We start from the raw sequence: 12,023 nt of genomic DNA on the forward strand, positions 1-12,023 counted from the left end.
ATTCCTGAATGAGTTCTTGTGTGTGTGGTAAGCGCCAAAGAAACTAAGGTTATGAGGCTTCAGTATATTGTGTCTGTAATTGCGTGTATTCTTTGAGGTCAATTTGCAGTTTACTGGATGAAAAACCCGAGCTTCCGAGAGGAAAAAACCTACCACCCTCGCTTGAGACCGACTAACTCAGTACACGTTGTGAAAAAAGACCTATAACAATTCCTTGCGTGATTGACGAGATTTGAACTCGGGTCTTTTCCACCCTGTGTGGCAGAACAGCGACCATAGCTACCAAAGAGGGAGTGTTGTGCGTGTGTATATCAAAGTTCTTCCTTTCCCACTGTTATTTATTAAAAATTAATAATATTCTGAGGAGAGTTCTATTATATACTCCTTACTGATGTAAGGGCAACATAGTTCTTTAAAAGCATATAAAAACAAATATTTTTAGTAGTTGATATCTAACCAAGATACTGCATCCAGCAGTTCAGAAGGAAATCCAATTTTTTGTAGGCATCGAATGAACTGTTAACGTGCACTTGGGCACGTACCGAAGGATGACTGGTGGTATTTTATTGAAACTTTTGTTGAAACTGTTCCTGTGCTGAATTTGAAATGATGTGAATGAAATAGGTGTTTCATAACTTTAACAGCCAAAGGCGACAACTGCGTGATTTATTGAAGAGCATTTCATAAAACTTTCCGTTGGAAGGTGTGCAATAACTCTTCAGAATGCGAAATCATTGCTAGTAATAAACACATGCAAATGAACTGAAAACACTTGGGTCGACACTGTTGTAATATTTATCTGGTCTTAACTCCTGAAACGCGCTTACGAAACTATGACTATGACGATTGTAATTTTTTTTTTTTTTTTTATAAGCGTAGCCTCATTTGCTCCATCTGTTCTGAAATGTATAGGTTAGGTGGATGTGGGTCATCGGGTCCTTTTATTCCCACTGCGCCTTTATTACTTTTCGCCATTTTTGATTTAACAATCGATGAATAGTAAGAAAATCACTAGATGTGCTTTTTGTTAGACTCAATTTATTTTATTTATTTGTAGTATACCAAAATAGTGTGGGACCCAATTTAGAAACCTTTTAGCTAAAAAAAAGTCTGAATTTTTATTGACCCCTCCTTCAAGTGGGAATCCAGAGAACAAAAAAACCGAAATATCACAAACTAAGAATGAAATTCTCGTTTATGTGACTTTCACTAAAAATACATAAATAAAAGAGATGAGACCGAAATGCTGATCTAATCTAAGCTCTATAAAGTAGGGTATTTCTTCTCTAAACCAACAATTTTCCCAATATAGCTGACCATCGATGGTCCACTGGTTGACTCTTATTATTTTTTTTTATTATGAAAATCCCAAACACGAGAGGTATTAAAACCTACAGTACTTTTGTGCATGAGTTGGAAGTTCAAGATGAAAGAAGATATTTGTTGACATTAGACTTGAACATCTGTAGACTAATTTTCAGGAAATATGTATGAAGGATGGTTGTTCCAGAAAACGGAAGTTGAATAAATAAATGAGGAATCAAAAAAGATTGGTTCTGTGAGTTTGAAGTTGGACAGTAAATGGATGTTGATTGGTTGCGGAATCTGTTCAGACTGTATTGGAAGAGAGAATGGGAATTATAGAAGCCAATTGAGAAGAACAGTGCCCATGGAAGTATCTGTAAAAAGGCATGCAGCAGAAACAATGTCTATGAAGCTGAGAGAGTGCAGACACTTTGTAAGACATGGGTCATTAATTAATCTAACTGCTTTCTTTTAAATGGAGTCTTGAAAGCAGAGAGAGGGAGAGGTCACGGAAGTCTACCAGTGGCTTAGGCCAAACCACAACCATCCCACATGTGGGGACAATATTCCATAGTAGGGTGGATTTGATATTTGCACAGAGTGAACAGCTGTTTGGAAGAAAAGTAACGCTGAGAGTGAAAGAGAAAACCAAGTTTTTTTTTTTTTTTTTTTTTTTTTTTTTAGATGCAGAGGAAGCAATATTTCTAATGTGCTTGTGCCAAGAGAGATTAGAAGTTGGGGTAATCCCCAATAGTGATATGATCTTGCCTAGAAATCAGAGTGTCATCGAAGATAAGCAAAGGAGCAGAAGAATCCTTTTTGCGAGATGTAAGACGGGACTAAGTTTTAGAAGGATTGAATTCAACTAAGTTGTCTTTGCCCCACTCTCCAGTGGGACAAAATTACCCGGAGATCGGCATTTAAGGAATTGGTAGCGGATATTCGAGAAGTTGAAGCTGATTGAGCAGGGCAAGATTTCTCAAAATGGAAAGTGGAATGCAATGTGCTATCATCGGCAAAACTATGGATAGGATTTCTATTCAATGGAAGAAAATCATTAATATACAAGAGGCAAAGAGTGGAGGAAAGAACTGAACCTTGGGGGACACCAGCATTAGTGGAGAAGTTAGAAGACAGAGAGCCATCTAACATCACCAGAAGCGAGCGGTCAGAGAGAAAACTGGATAACCAATTACAAAAAACAGTTGGCAACCATAAGATGGAAGCTTATTTAGAAGACCTTTATACCAAACACAGCCTTTGAAATATCGAGAGCAATGTTTGTGTTTCATCAAACTTTGAATTTGTCCATAGATGGATAACATGAGTCAGAATATTGACAGTGGATGACTTGCAAAATGAGGATTTTATACGGCGTGGACGACTTAGATTCGTATCATTATTCTTCCGCTATGTCTTTCTTGGAATGATTAATTCAATTAGTGTACAAAATGTAACCCCTCTCTCTCGTCTTGTATGATTATCCAGTAACATACAAACATTGTATTTTAATTTATTTAGGGAAGGGCGTTACGTGGTTGACTTCGATTAAGATTATTACTATAATTAATACCACTAATATACCAAGTGAAATTAATAAGTTTATTAAGCTAATCGCCTAAACCACTATATAATTTATGGTTACGTTTCAGGCATCTTCAGGTTTCTGGGCGCATCGGCAAGAGGAGTCTGACAGCAGCATGGTCTGATGGGTATCGGTAAGATGTCTGAAGCGCCACCTTAAATTGTATAGTGATTTTGGCGATCAGCTTAATGAACTATATTATTAATTTCACTTGGTATATTAGTGGCATTAATTATAGCAATCTTTAATTCTTGTATTTCGATTAGTTTAGATACTCAAGTTCACATCTTAGGATGGTAGTCATTAACGGTTTCGGGTTAAAATATTAAAAATATATTTTTCAGGATTTAAAATGCATGAAATTCTCTGAATTTAATTGTACATGTCGTTTTTATAGATTCAGTTACCATAAAAATCTTCGGAATCCTCGAACATATACTGGGACACTGAAAGAAACAATGGTTTGACAAAAGGCAAGATAAAGAAGTCTGCCCATCGTGGGCTTTAATGATCACACTAATCTTGAATGAAATTTCTGTCAGCAAAAACCAGCGTTTTGCCTCACCTATCCCCAAAAGTAGGGGAACATTTCATTTGCAGAAGTTGGGCTTCTCGGTCTGGCCTTCAGTTTTTGCTCAAAAACGCCCCACAAGGGGAAGTTCTGGGTATTCGATTATGATTTGGGCTTCAGAGTGAGCAAGGCAGGTTTCCCATTGTGTTGTTTTCAAGAATGGCTTTATGCAAGACTACCAGTGGCTTAGGCTAAACCACAACGAAACGAAGTTCCACATCTGACTTCACTAACACATTGTAAGTGTAATGCCGGCCATGCACCACTGTAGACGTTGGTTGAAGTGTGAGGTGACAGCTTTTATTGAGTAGCTACACGACCATGGAGTCTCATTCTGTGTGGTTCTTTTCTGATGGTCGATCGTGCAATCGAAAAGATGGTTTTGTGATTTCTTATTACATTACCTACGAGTTCTGCCCACAAGTCGTTTTATCATTGACCTGACATTTATTTTAGATGAAATATCCCTATAACAGCATGTTTTGTAACTTACTTGTTCCTTACCAGGTGGTTTCTAGAGACCACTTTTTTCTATTTAAAAGTGAAGCAGCACCAAGTCATCTTTCTATGAAATTTATGATCATTGAATTTGCTAAACATTCTAAATCCCGCCCACTAGAAAAACAGAAGAAAGGACGGAAGATCATCCTACTTTTCATAATTTTGAAGTTAATCTATGTAATGACTTCCTAGATCTGTACAGATATAAAAATAACTATCATTTATTTTTCATTAATCTGTTTAAAAGCATCAACCGCAAATTTTTGAAATGATTTTTTGATTTAAAATGGGGCTAAAAGTATGAATAAATTATGCCTTTCATTTTTGGTTTGGCCACTACTTTATTACCCCCCTCTGTTTGCCATTATTTCCAACATTGGTCTTTGGCCACCCTCTTTGCTCTGAAATCTGACTATTCTACCTACCCACAATGTGAGAGATATTCTCCTATAAAACTTCTTTGGAAGATGCATCAGTTTTTCTCCCCTCATCCAGTCGTATGTTCTAATTGTCCACTTCCTATTTGGCATACACCTCAATTATCTTTAAAAAACCAATGCTGTCATATGACCTCTAGAATGATCCATTGTTCTCCGAATGTGATGTTTCCCCAGTATATGAGAGAAGGACAGTGCATTGTACTTCAGTATAGTTATTTCATCCTAACCGGTTATAAAATCGAAGTCCTGAGAGCAGTGGTAGTACTGTCGAGTTTAGATAGATGGACGGGAGAAAGAGTAGATACATATGACCTCTCTAAACATAAAATATGCCTATGATAGATGATTAGTTATAATGACATCATTTATTTGTTTTGGATAAAAATCCATTGATGCATATCAGTCTTTGCTAGTTTTCTTCGAGTTTTATTTAGGGTTTCTGCATCGTAAAAATCAGTTCGTGAACACACGATTTAAAAAACATCAACACGGCCCTTTCTTCGCTGGTGGAAATTTACTATTAGGCAAGACTAGTTAGCCATAGTTTTAAGGGGAAAGGGTGGGGAATGACCTGGCCTTTGAAACAAGATGAAGCCTTACAGTTCCGACAACATTGACTAGTTTAAATAGTTCTTGTATATGCGTACTGTTTGTCAATCAACAATTAGGCCATCTGCAACTTAAATAGCAGTAATTCGAATAAGGAGCATAGAAGCTGCACTCTGAAACATTGGTTGCTCTTCACCCTTTTTATTTCTATTCCATGAGAAATTAAAGACAGTTAAGGTACGTGGTACAGTAATTTGTACATTAGTGCATTACAGCTATCGATCTTATTGAAGTATACAACACTTTAAATAAAGAGTAGGGCAGTTCCCTTTATTTCGAGTAGTGCAATACATAGGCAACTCGTGGTGAAACGCCTCCACAATGAGATCGATGCAAACCTAAGTGCTCGGCACATAAATAGGCTATGCTCTGCTTCTATAATAATTTTATAGATGTCAGTATTTTATTAGTTAGCAATTTTAAATATCAGTATATATTATAATGCTATTTTTATTTATTGCAGGCTTTGCTGTCCTCAGAGTTAGTGAATGGTAAGTTTAGCATTTGTTTCATTCATTTTTCTTTTCTCCTTTTTTAAAATTTGTCGAATACAATTATTAATTTTAATAAATTCCATACGTTGCTCGAAGTATTAATGACAAAAGCGATATTGTTTGTCAGGTAAAAATATCAAATTTCGTACATTCTGAAAGCAAAATGTAACAAACTCTGCAAATTTATTTTACTAGTTTCGATTGGTGCTGTATTCAAGCAAGTCAATAAAGACAACACGCAGAGATCAAGCTTTTATTTTGAATTTAGATAGACACGTAAATATTGAACGTTTTGAAATTAATCATCTTGCAGTAGAAGTTGAATTACTCTTATCGTAAACTGGTAAGGATGAAAATTTGGACGCAGTAAAAAAACAGTGAATATTAAGTGGCGAACGTGCCTAAAATAGAATTATTTTGACTTGCGTTCTCTCTACGTGTATCGATCTGAATCTAAACCTCCTGCAGAATAGTCCGTTGCCTCTAACCAGAATGTTAAGAGCAAAATCTACCTTCTCTATCTCCTTTTACGAAATTGTTTTTGAGCATAAATTTTTTTTTAAATCAAGCGATAAAACCCAGCTTTGAAAATATAAACACCAAACATATTTCTGAATCTACTTTTACAGTAATATATAATATGTATCGAAGATTTACATTTCGATTAAGTATTCTTCCAATACCGAAGCAAGTTTTTTTTATTTAATTATTCTATTTTACTTTCGTTTTCTGTATATCGAATATTCATATTACTTCTTAAAAGTAGCAATTGAAGAGGAATTAGTTTTTATATTAGAATAAAAAAAGCGGGTATTTGTTTTCGTAATCGTTACGAATAATTAACTATTAGAGTAATTTGCCAAGACTTCAAGGACCAAGCTACAAACATGTATTTCTGTACAGACCTTTCTTTCAGCACCATTCAAAGATATCTGTAGTTGATGACCATTCTCTAATTATTGTTTGTTATTTCTTCCAAGTATTTATTTATTTTGACACGTGCTGTCTTTGTTATTGTATACATGAGCCAAGTGATGATATCTTAAATGATGAAAAGCTACCTTCTTGTTAGTTAATCTTCATAAGTGCTGACTTGTATGACTTTTCACTGCGTGTTTTATATACGTTGGTTTTGGAACCGGATCTTAATTAGGTAGAGTATCTTCTAGGAATTTATTTTCAAGTTTTTTTTTTTTTCTCCTGAAGAACCGAACGTTGTCAGTGTAACTAAGTGTTTTATATCAGATCACATCACTTTTTGTTTGGCTTTAAAGATGAATATAATTGAAATCATAATTTTAAAATTATATTCACCATATATGTTCAACGCATACAGTATACGAAATGGTTATTTCATTGATTTATTTGAAACGTTTTCTACTACAAACCAAAATTCTTACAAATAAATAAATCAAGAACTATAAAACATTTTTGCTCATTTTTAAACTACTCAGCTCACTAATTTGACCTCAATACATAATAAAAAAAAGCGAAAATTCTTGCTTTTTCTGCGCAAAGGTAACTAAAAAAAATTTATTTCTTCTTTATCTCAAATTTTTAAACGCTGTGTAAGGTAAAAAAAAAACATCGATTGAAGTTAAAATAAATCTTTAAAGTAACCTTGCGTCTATAAAGAATACCTTGACCTGTTATTTTTTATTACTTTTCTTTAAATTGTAGTTCGTAATTGTGTTGAGTGAAGATGATTCGTTTTAATCAATTCCAATTAATTATTTTAAGCCAACTAATAAGCATTTTTAATTGTAAATTATTGAAATTGGTTAATAGCGAGAAGCTGAAAATCAGCTCCTTTGGTGTTATGATATGACATGAAGACAAACTGTGATATAATCAATCAATATTGAGCTCATTAGAAAGTGATACATTGGTATGGAAATTTAATATAAAAACAAAAGTTTTGATTTGTGTGAGGAGGGTCATACTGAAATATTTAAAGTCTATTTTAATAATTCTAATAAAGATGTCCTCTTTGTCTACAATTTACCAAGTGCCTTTATTCCGGGGGTGTCGTGACTGTAGTACATTTTCCACTTTAATACCCAGTTGTTGTTGTGTGCGTGCTAACATGTAGAGATTACACTTGTCACGGCCGGAAATACGGTCATAAAATGTCAGCCATCATCTTTTAACTTTGCCCCAGTGCAATGTAATTACTAGATCCACGGGAGGTAATCCCAGGACTACCAATCAGCAGCAGTACAAATGCCTGCTGATAGCATCAACGTGTTTTTTGTAGAAGCCGTCACCTCCCAGGGAACACCAATAAACTTTCGTCTCGCTATGTGAGGCGGAGTTTCAGTAGCACCTCATTCCACCTGGAAATGACAGCTGATGGCTTTACAAAGTAATTTTTGCAATTTTCAATGACCTTGAGTTTCGATTCGAAGCCAAACAGTAATTTTACAAATATGAGTTTTCCATAGCTGTTAAAAATAATGGCGTCTATTTAAGAATAGCTAAGAACATGTAATCAATCAAAATACCAACTACTTTTCTCCAGTTGTCTTACTAGGGAGTACTAACATAAATTAGGGTAGGATAAATTCAAGTTAAGAGAACTACCACACATTACACTTCGAATTCATGAAAATTAGTAATAAACTATTTTTTTATGATTCCACGTATCATTGCAATGGAGAACATTCTGGCATGAATAACATTTTAACATTAATTTATTATAATTAACATTTATTGAATTAACAGCAGTGTGAGATTTATTTGATATTATATTTATTTAGTTGCAAATCATGGTAGATAAGATCTGAACTTTGCAAACATTTAATTTAACAAGTAAAGGTTATTTAACTGAAATATCGGATTTAAAATAATAATTAAAATGTAATTTTATATGAATAATTGATTTTGATTATTGATATGCAATTATATATGATTTTTAGAGTTTTGGGCACACAAAACACCTTTTGATATTTCACAATGTCCTTAATGAGTGCAAATTGTATATAACGTTTAACCACTCGTATTTTTAAATGTATTTCTAAAGGTACAGAATAATTTGACAGTTGTGAGAAATCGGTAATTTTGAATTCAGCTACATTCTTCTTTAAGTAGACCGGGTTTTTGTATTTTCAACTTCATGCTATTTATTTAAATGTTTCACCATTGGATAGGTTGGAAGTATAGCTCTGTGTTCAAATGGTTGGTAGATTCTTTTAGAATTGGTTCTCTACATTTAAGTGGGCAATAATTCGTGTGTTTTTCAGAACATCAAGACAATCATGCACTAAACAGAAAGGAAAAGAGAGAGAGAGATGAGCTAAAGAGGAGTATACCAATCCAAAAATGAAAAAGAAAGAAAAAATCTAATTTTTTTTTGATATTCTGAAAAAAAAAAAAAAAATTATGAACACAAAGCAGAATACTTGCTAAGAAATAAAATGTAATTGATTTAATTTGAGTAATTCAAAGAGATAAAATATTCTTTTTATTTATTGTAGCAAAGAGAAAATAAAATTCGCTTTATAAGTGTAATTTTAACAAATCGTAAGTAAAAAAAACGAACAGAAAAAAATCAGAGAAATAGTTTTAATAGAGTCTAAGAAACAAAGCCCGTGCACATTTGCGACACTACATTAACAATCTTCCCGAATCCTTGCCCATATTTTCTTGCTGTATGGCACTGCTACTTTGCACTAACAAGTCGCGAAGGTGCAGATGGAGGTTGTTACCGTTATCTGCTACATAACCCCACACTCGCCGTCTCGGAAAGTCTGATATACGATTGCCTCTTGAAAAATGCGTCGGCTAGAAGTGCACAGTCAGCAGACTTTCCATCTCCAGGACCGAGATAAACACATGGTGACCGACGTCAGCCATCTTGTTGAAGTGAGTACTAAACAAGGAGCTCTTGGTCATATTGATGCCTGGTTCGCGGGAAGCCTAATAAAGAGCCTTGTGTGAACCACCTAAATTCTAAGCGGCCACGCATACTTCCGACACATAATTACACCTGTGTAAACATCTCTACGCTTGGAGGTGACATCCACTGGATATTTTTCTCTTGTCTTTGATCTAAGAAAGAATCGGATCATAGTGTCTATTAAAGTGTTGGCAACGTTCTTTAAATTCCACTTTCGCCAACAGCGCGCTGCTAAAATTCTTCGCAGTTTCAAACTGTCCTGGCGTATAATTATTTAAACTGTCAACTGTGCTGCTGTGTTTACGAAGCTGTGATTTAATAAATTTGCTTATTCTTTCAGCTGGCAGTAAATTAGTGTAATCTGATAATACTTTAACTTGAAAAGTAAACAGAGTCGAAAACATCATCGACAGAAATCTGTAGCCTCAAGATAAAAGGATTACTTAAATTGTTTTTAAAATGATAACCTTAAGCGCTTTGTTAAGCCATTACAGCGTATAGATTGATTAAGAGAAATCGAATATGGTTATATGAAAAGTTCCTCTTAGGTGTTAGGTTGGCCACTACGGTCAGAGATTCACAGAAGTAGTTTATGCACAGAAAGCTTACTTTTATCCAGGTTTTTTAGCTTTCTAGAGTATTTACACAAATCTCATCAGTTCTAATTAAATTGACAGTATATAATTATGCTAATATTTAAACAATCTGTTTTCGTGCTATATTGTGATTGATGCACAGCTATTATAAATATCACAATTGCAATGATTTCTGAATAAACCTCAGGACAATTGCTAAGAAATCAATTAAAAAAGGTCTTATCGCTAACCTGTTACTTTTCGGTTCCTGACTTAATTTTCTGCTTGATACTGAAAAAGTTCCAAATCAGGCAAATAGTCTAAACATTGCAAACGAGCACAGATATTTTTCAGAATATTATGTACAGCTGGAAATTTTAAACGAAAAAAACCAGAATAATAATAGTAGCTGGCACCTAAACATTGACGTTATTTAGTATCAAATTTATACTTTTTCTTTTTTCATAGTGGTATATGAAATCTTCAAGTGGTGTAAAGGATCAAAATATTGAAAAATAAGAATATTTATTCAATTTGCTCTCATATTATATTAATCGGCATTGCTTCCATTACGATCAATACATTGATTTCTTTTATTAATGTAAATTGTTCATTTACTAGTTAATGAATTTATTTATATAACCGATTTAAAGGATCAAAAGATCTGTGCTTTAAATAATATGAAGTTTTTAAATCGTGATTTATCTGTAATACACTATATGCGAGAATCTATGAAACTAAATTCTTTCAGGCAGTATGGCATCGGTAGTAGTTTTAATTCTGTTCCATAAATATCCTATCAGATCTCTCTCAGATTATATTCATGCGAACAGTTTCTGTAACCTGTCAACCAGTTTGACTTTTGTGTGACATATTAGCGCCGACAAATGACAGATAAATTATTTTATTGGCTTTTTAAAGTTATCCTGACTTTTGGCTCACACTATAACATTCTGCAGTTCAGAGTTGAAAACATATAAAGAAAAACAGAAAATAAATAGCGAAATACGAAGTTATTATGACTGGAACATGGGTGATCATGTATATCTGAAAGGACATCAAATAATGACATCTAGAATTTATGTATCTCTCTAAAACTTCTAGAGCTCTGAAAGATAAATTTTATTTCAAATACATATTTTCCAAAATAACCAAAAAGACGCAACCTGTTGATTTTCAAAGTGTTTGAGTCTTTCCTTGACTTCAAGATATATAATTGTAATATAATCAAAAATACCAAATAAAATATACATGTATGGAAAAACTAACCCAATATTGAAGTATAATTTTACTAAGAGTTTGTGATATTATTCTGTATTTTATTACATTCTGCTGAACACCAAACTAAAATATTGGTTCCATCTCCGACTGAATTTTACTTGGATATGAAGTCAAACTTGTATATCTCGCTAATACGGAGTTACTTTGGAGTTCTAAATAAAGAACACCACTTTTACTCGTTAAAGTTTGTAAAAAAGTTCTAATTTTTAACCTGGGGATTACGTAACTAGAGAGATATAAATGTCAAATTGAATAAAATGTCTTCGAAATATGTCTTTAGTTAGTGAAGTCAAACGTAAACTTAATCAAGATTACTTTTATCGTACCTGTAGGAATGAAAAAAAGAAACAAAAATGCCTCCAAGACGTAAGCTATAAATCATCACATTATTTAGAAAGAATTACAACTCTCGAAATAACCAAAAGTTTTCCTACCAGACATTTGCAGAGATAAATGAAACACTTTGCAGATTAACATAAAACTAGATGGGGAGTGGGAAGATTAGGTGATTCCGTAACGGCCATCTCTTCTCTAGTATATTTCCGTTGGCAACATTCCAGTAAGAAGACCCAGGTTTCTCTCCAAAGGTCAACAGTACTCTCCTAAACAACTTTCTTTCTACTTTCTGCTCCAAAATTTATTATAATCCTGGAAAGTCATTTAGTTCTATCATTTGCTTGGGACACCACATCCCAGGAGTGTGCTCCGCTACGGAAAGACGGCACGTGGCTTTATAATCAACATTCCTGTGACCGCACGTCCAA

At 33.9% G+C, this 12,023-nt stretch overlaps 1 long non-coding RNA gene across 1 annotated transcript in view; it reads left to right on the forward strand.

The window, feature by feature from the left end:
* The first annotated feature begins 5,473 nt into the window (after positions 1-5,473).
* Positions 5,474-12,023, forward strand: part of LOC150090835 (uncharacterized) — a 63,098-nt gene continuing 56,548 nt past the window's right edge. Inside the window, exon 1 of the long non-coding RNA XR_016547318.1 lies at positions 5,474-5,502. This is a non-coding gene — a long non-coding RNA (uncharacterized LOC150090835). The remainder of the gene's footprint in view (positions 5,503-12,023) is intronic.

This window comes from Mastigoproctus giganteus, chromosome 1 (assembly GCF_048544385.1).
Source record: "Mastigoproctus giganteus isolate SK-2022 chromosome 1, ASM4854438v1, whole genome shotgun sequence".
Lineage (NCBI taxonomy): Eukaryota > Metazoa > Arthropoda > Arachnida > Uropygi > Thelyphonidae > Mastigoproctus > Mastigoproctus giganteus.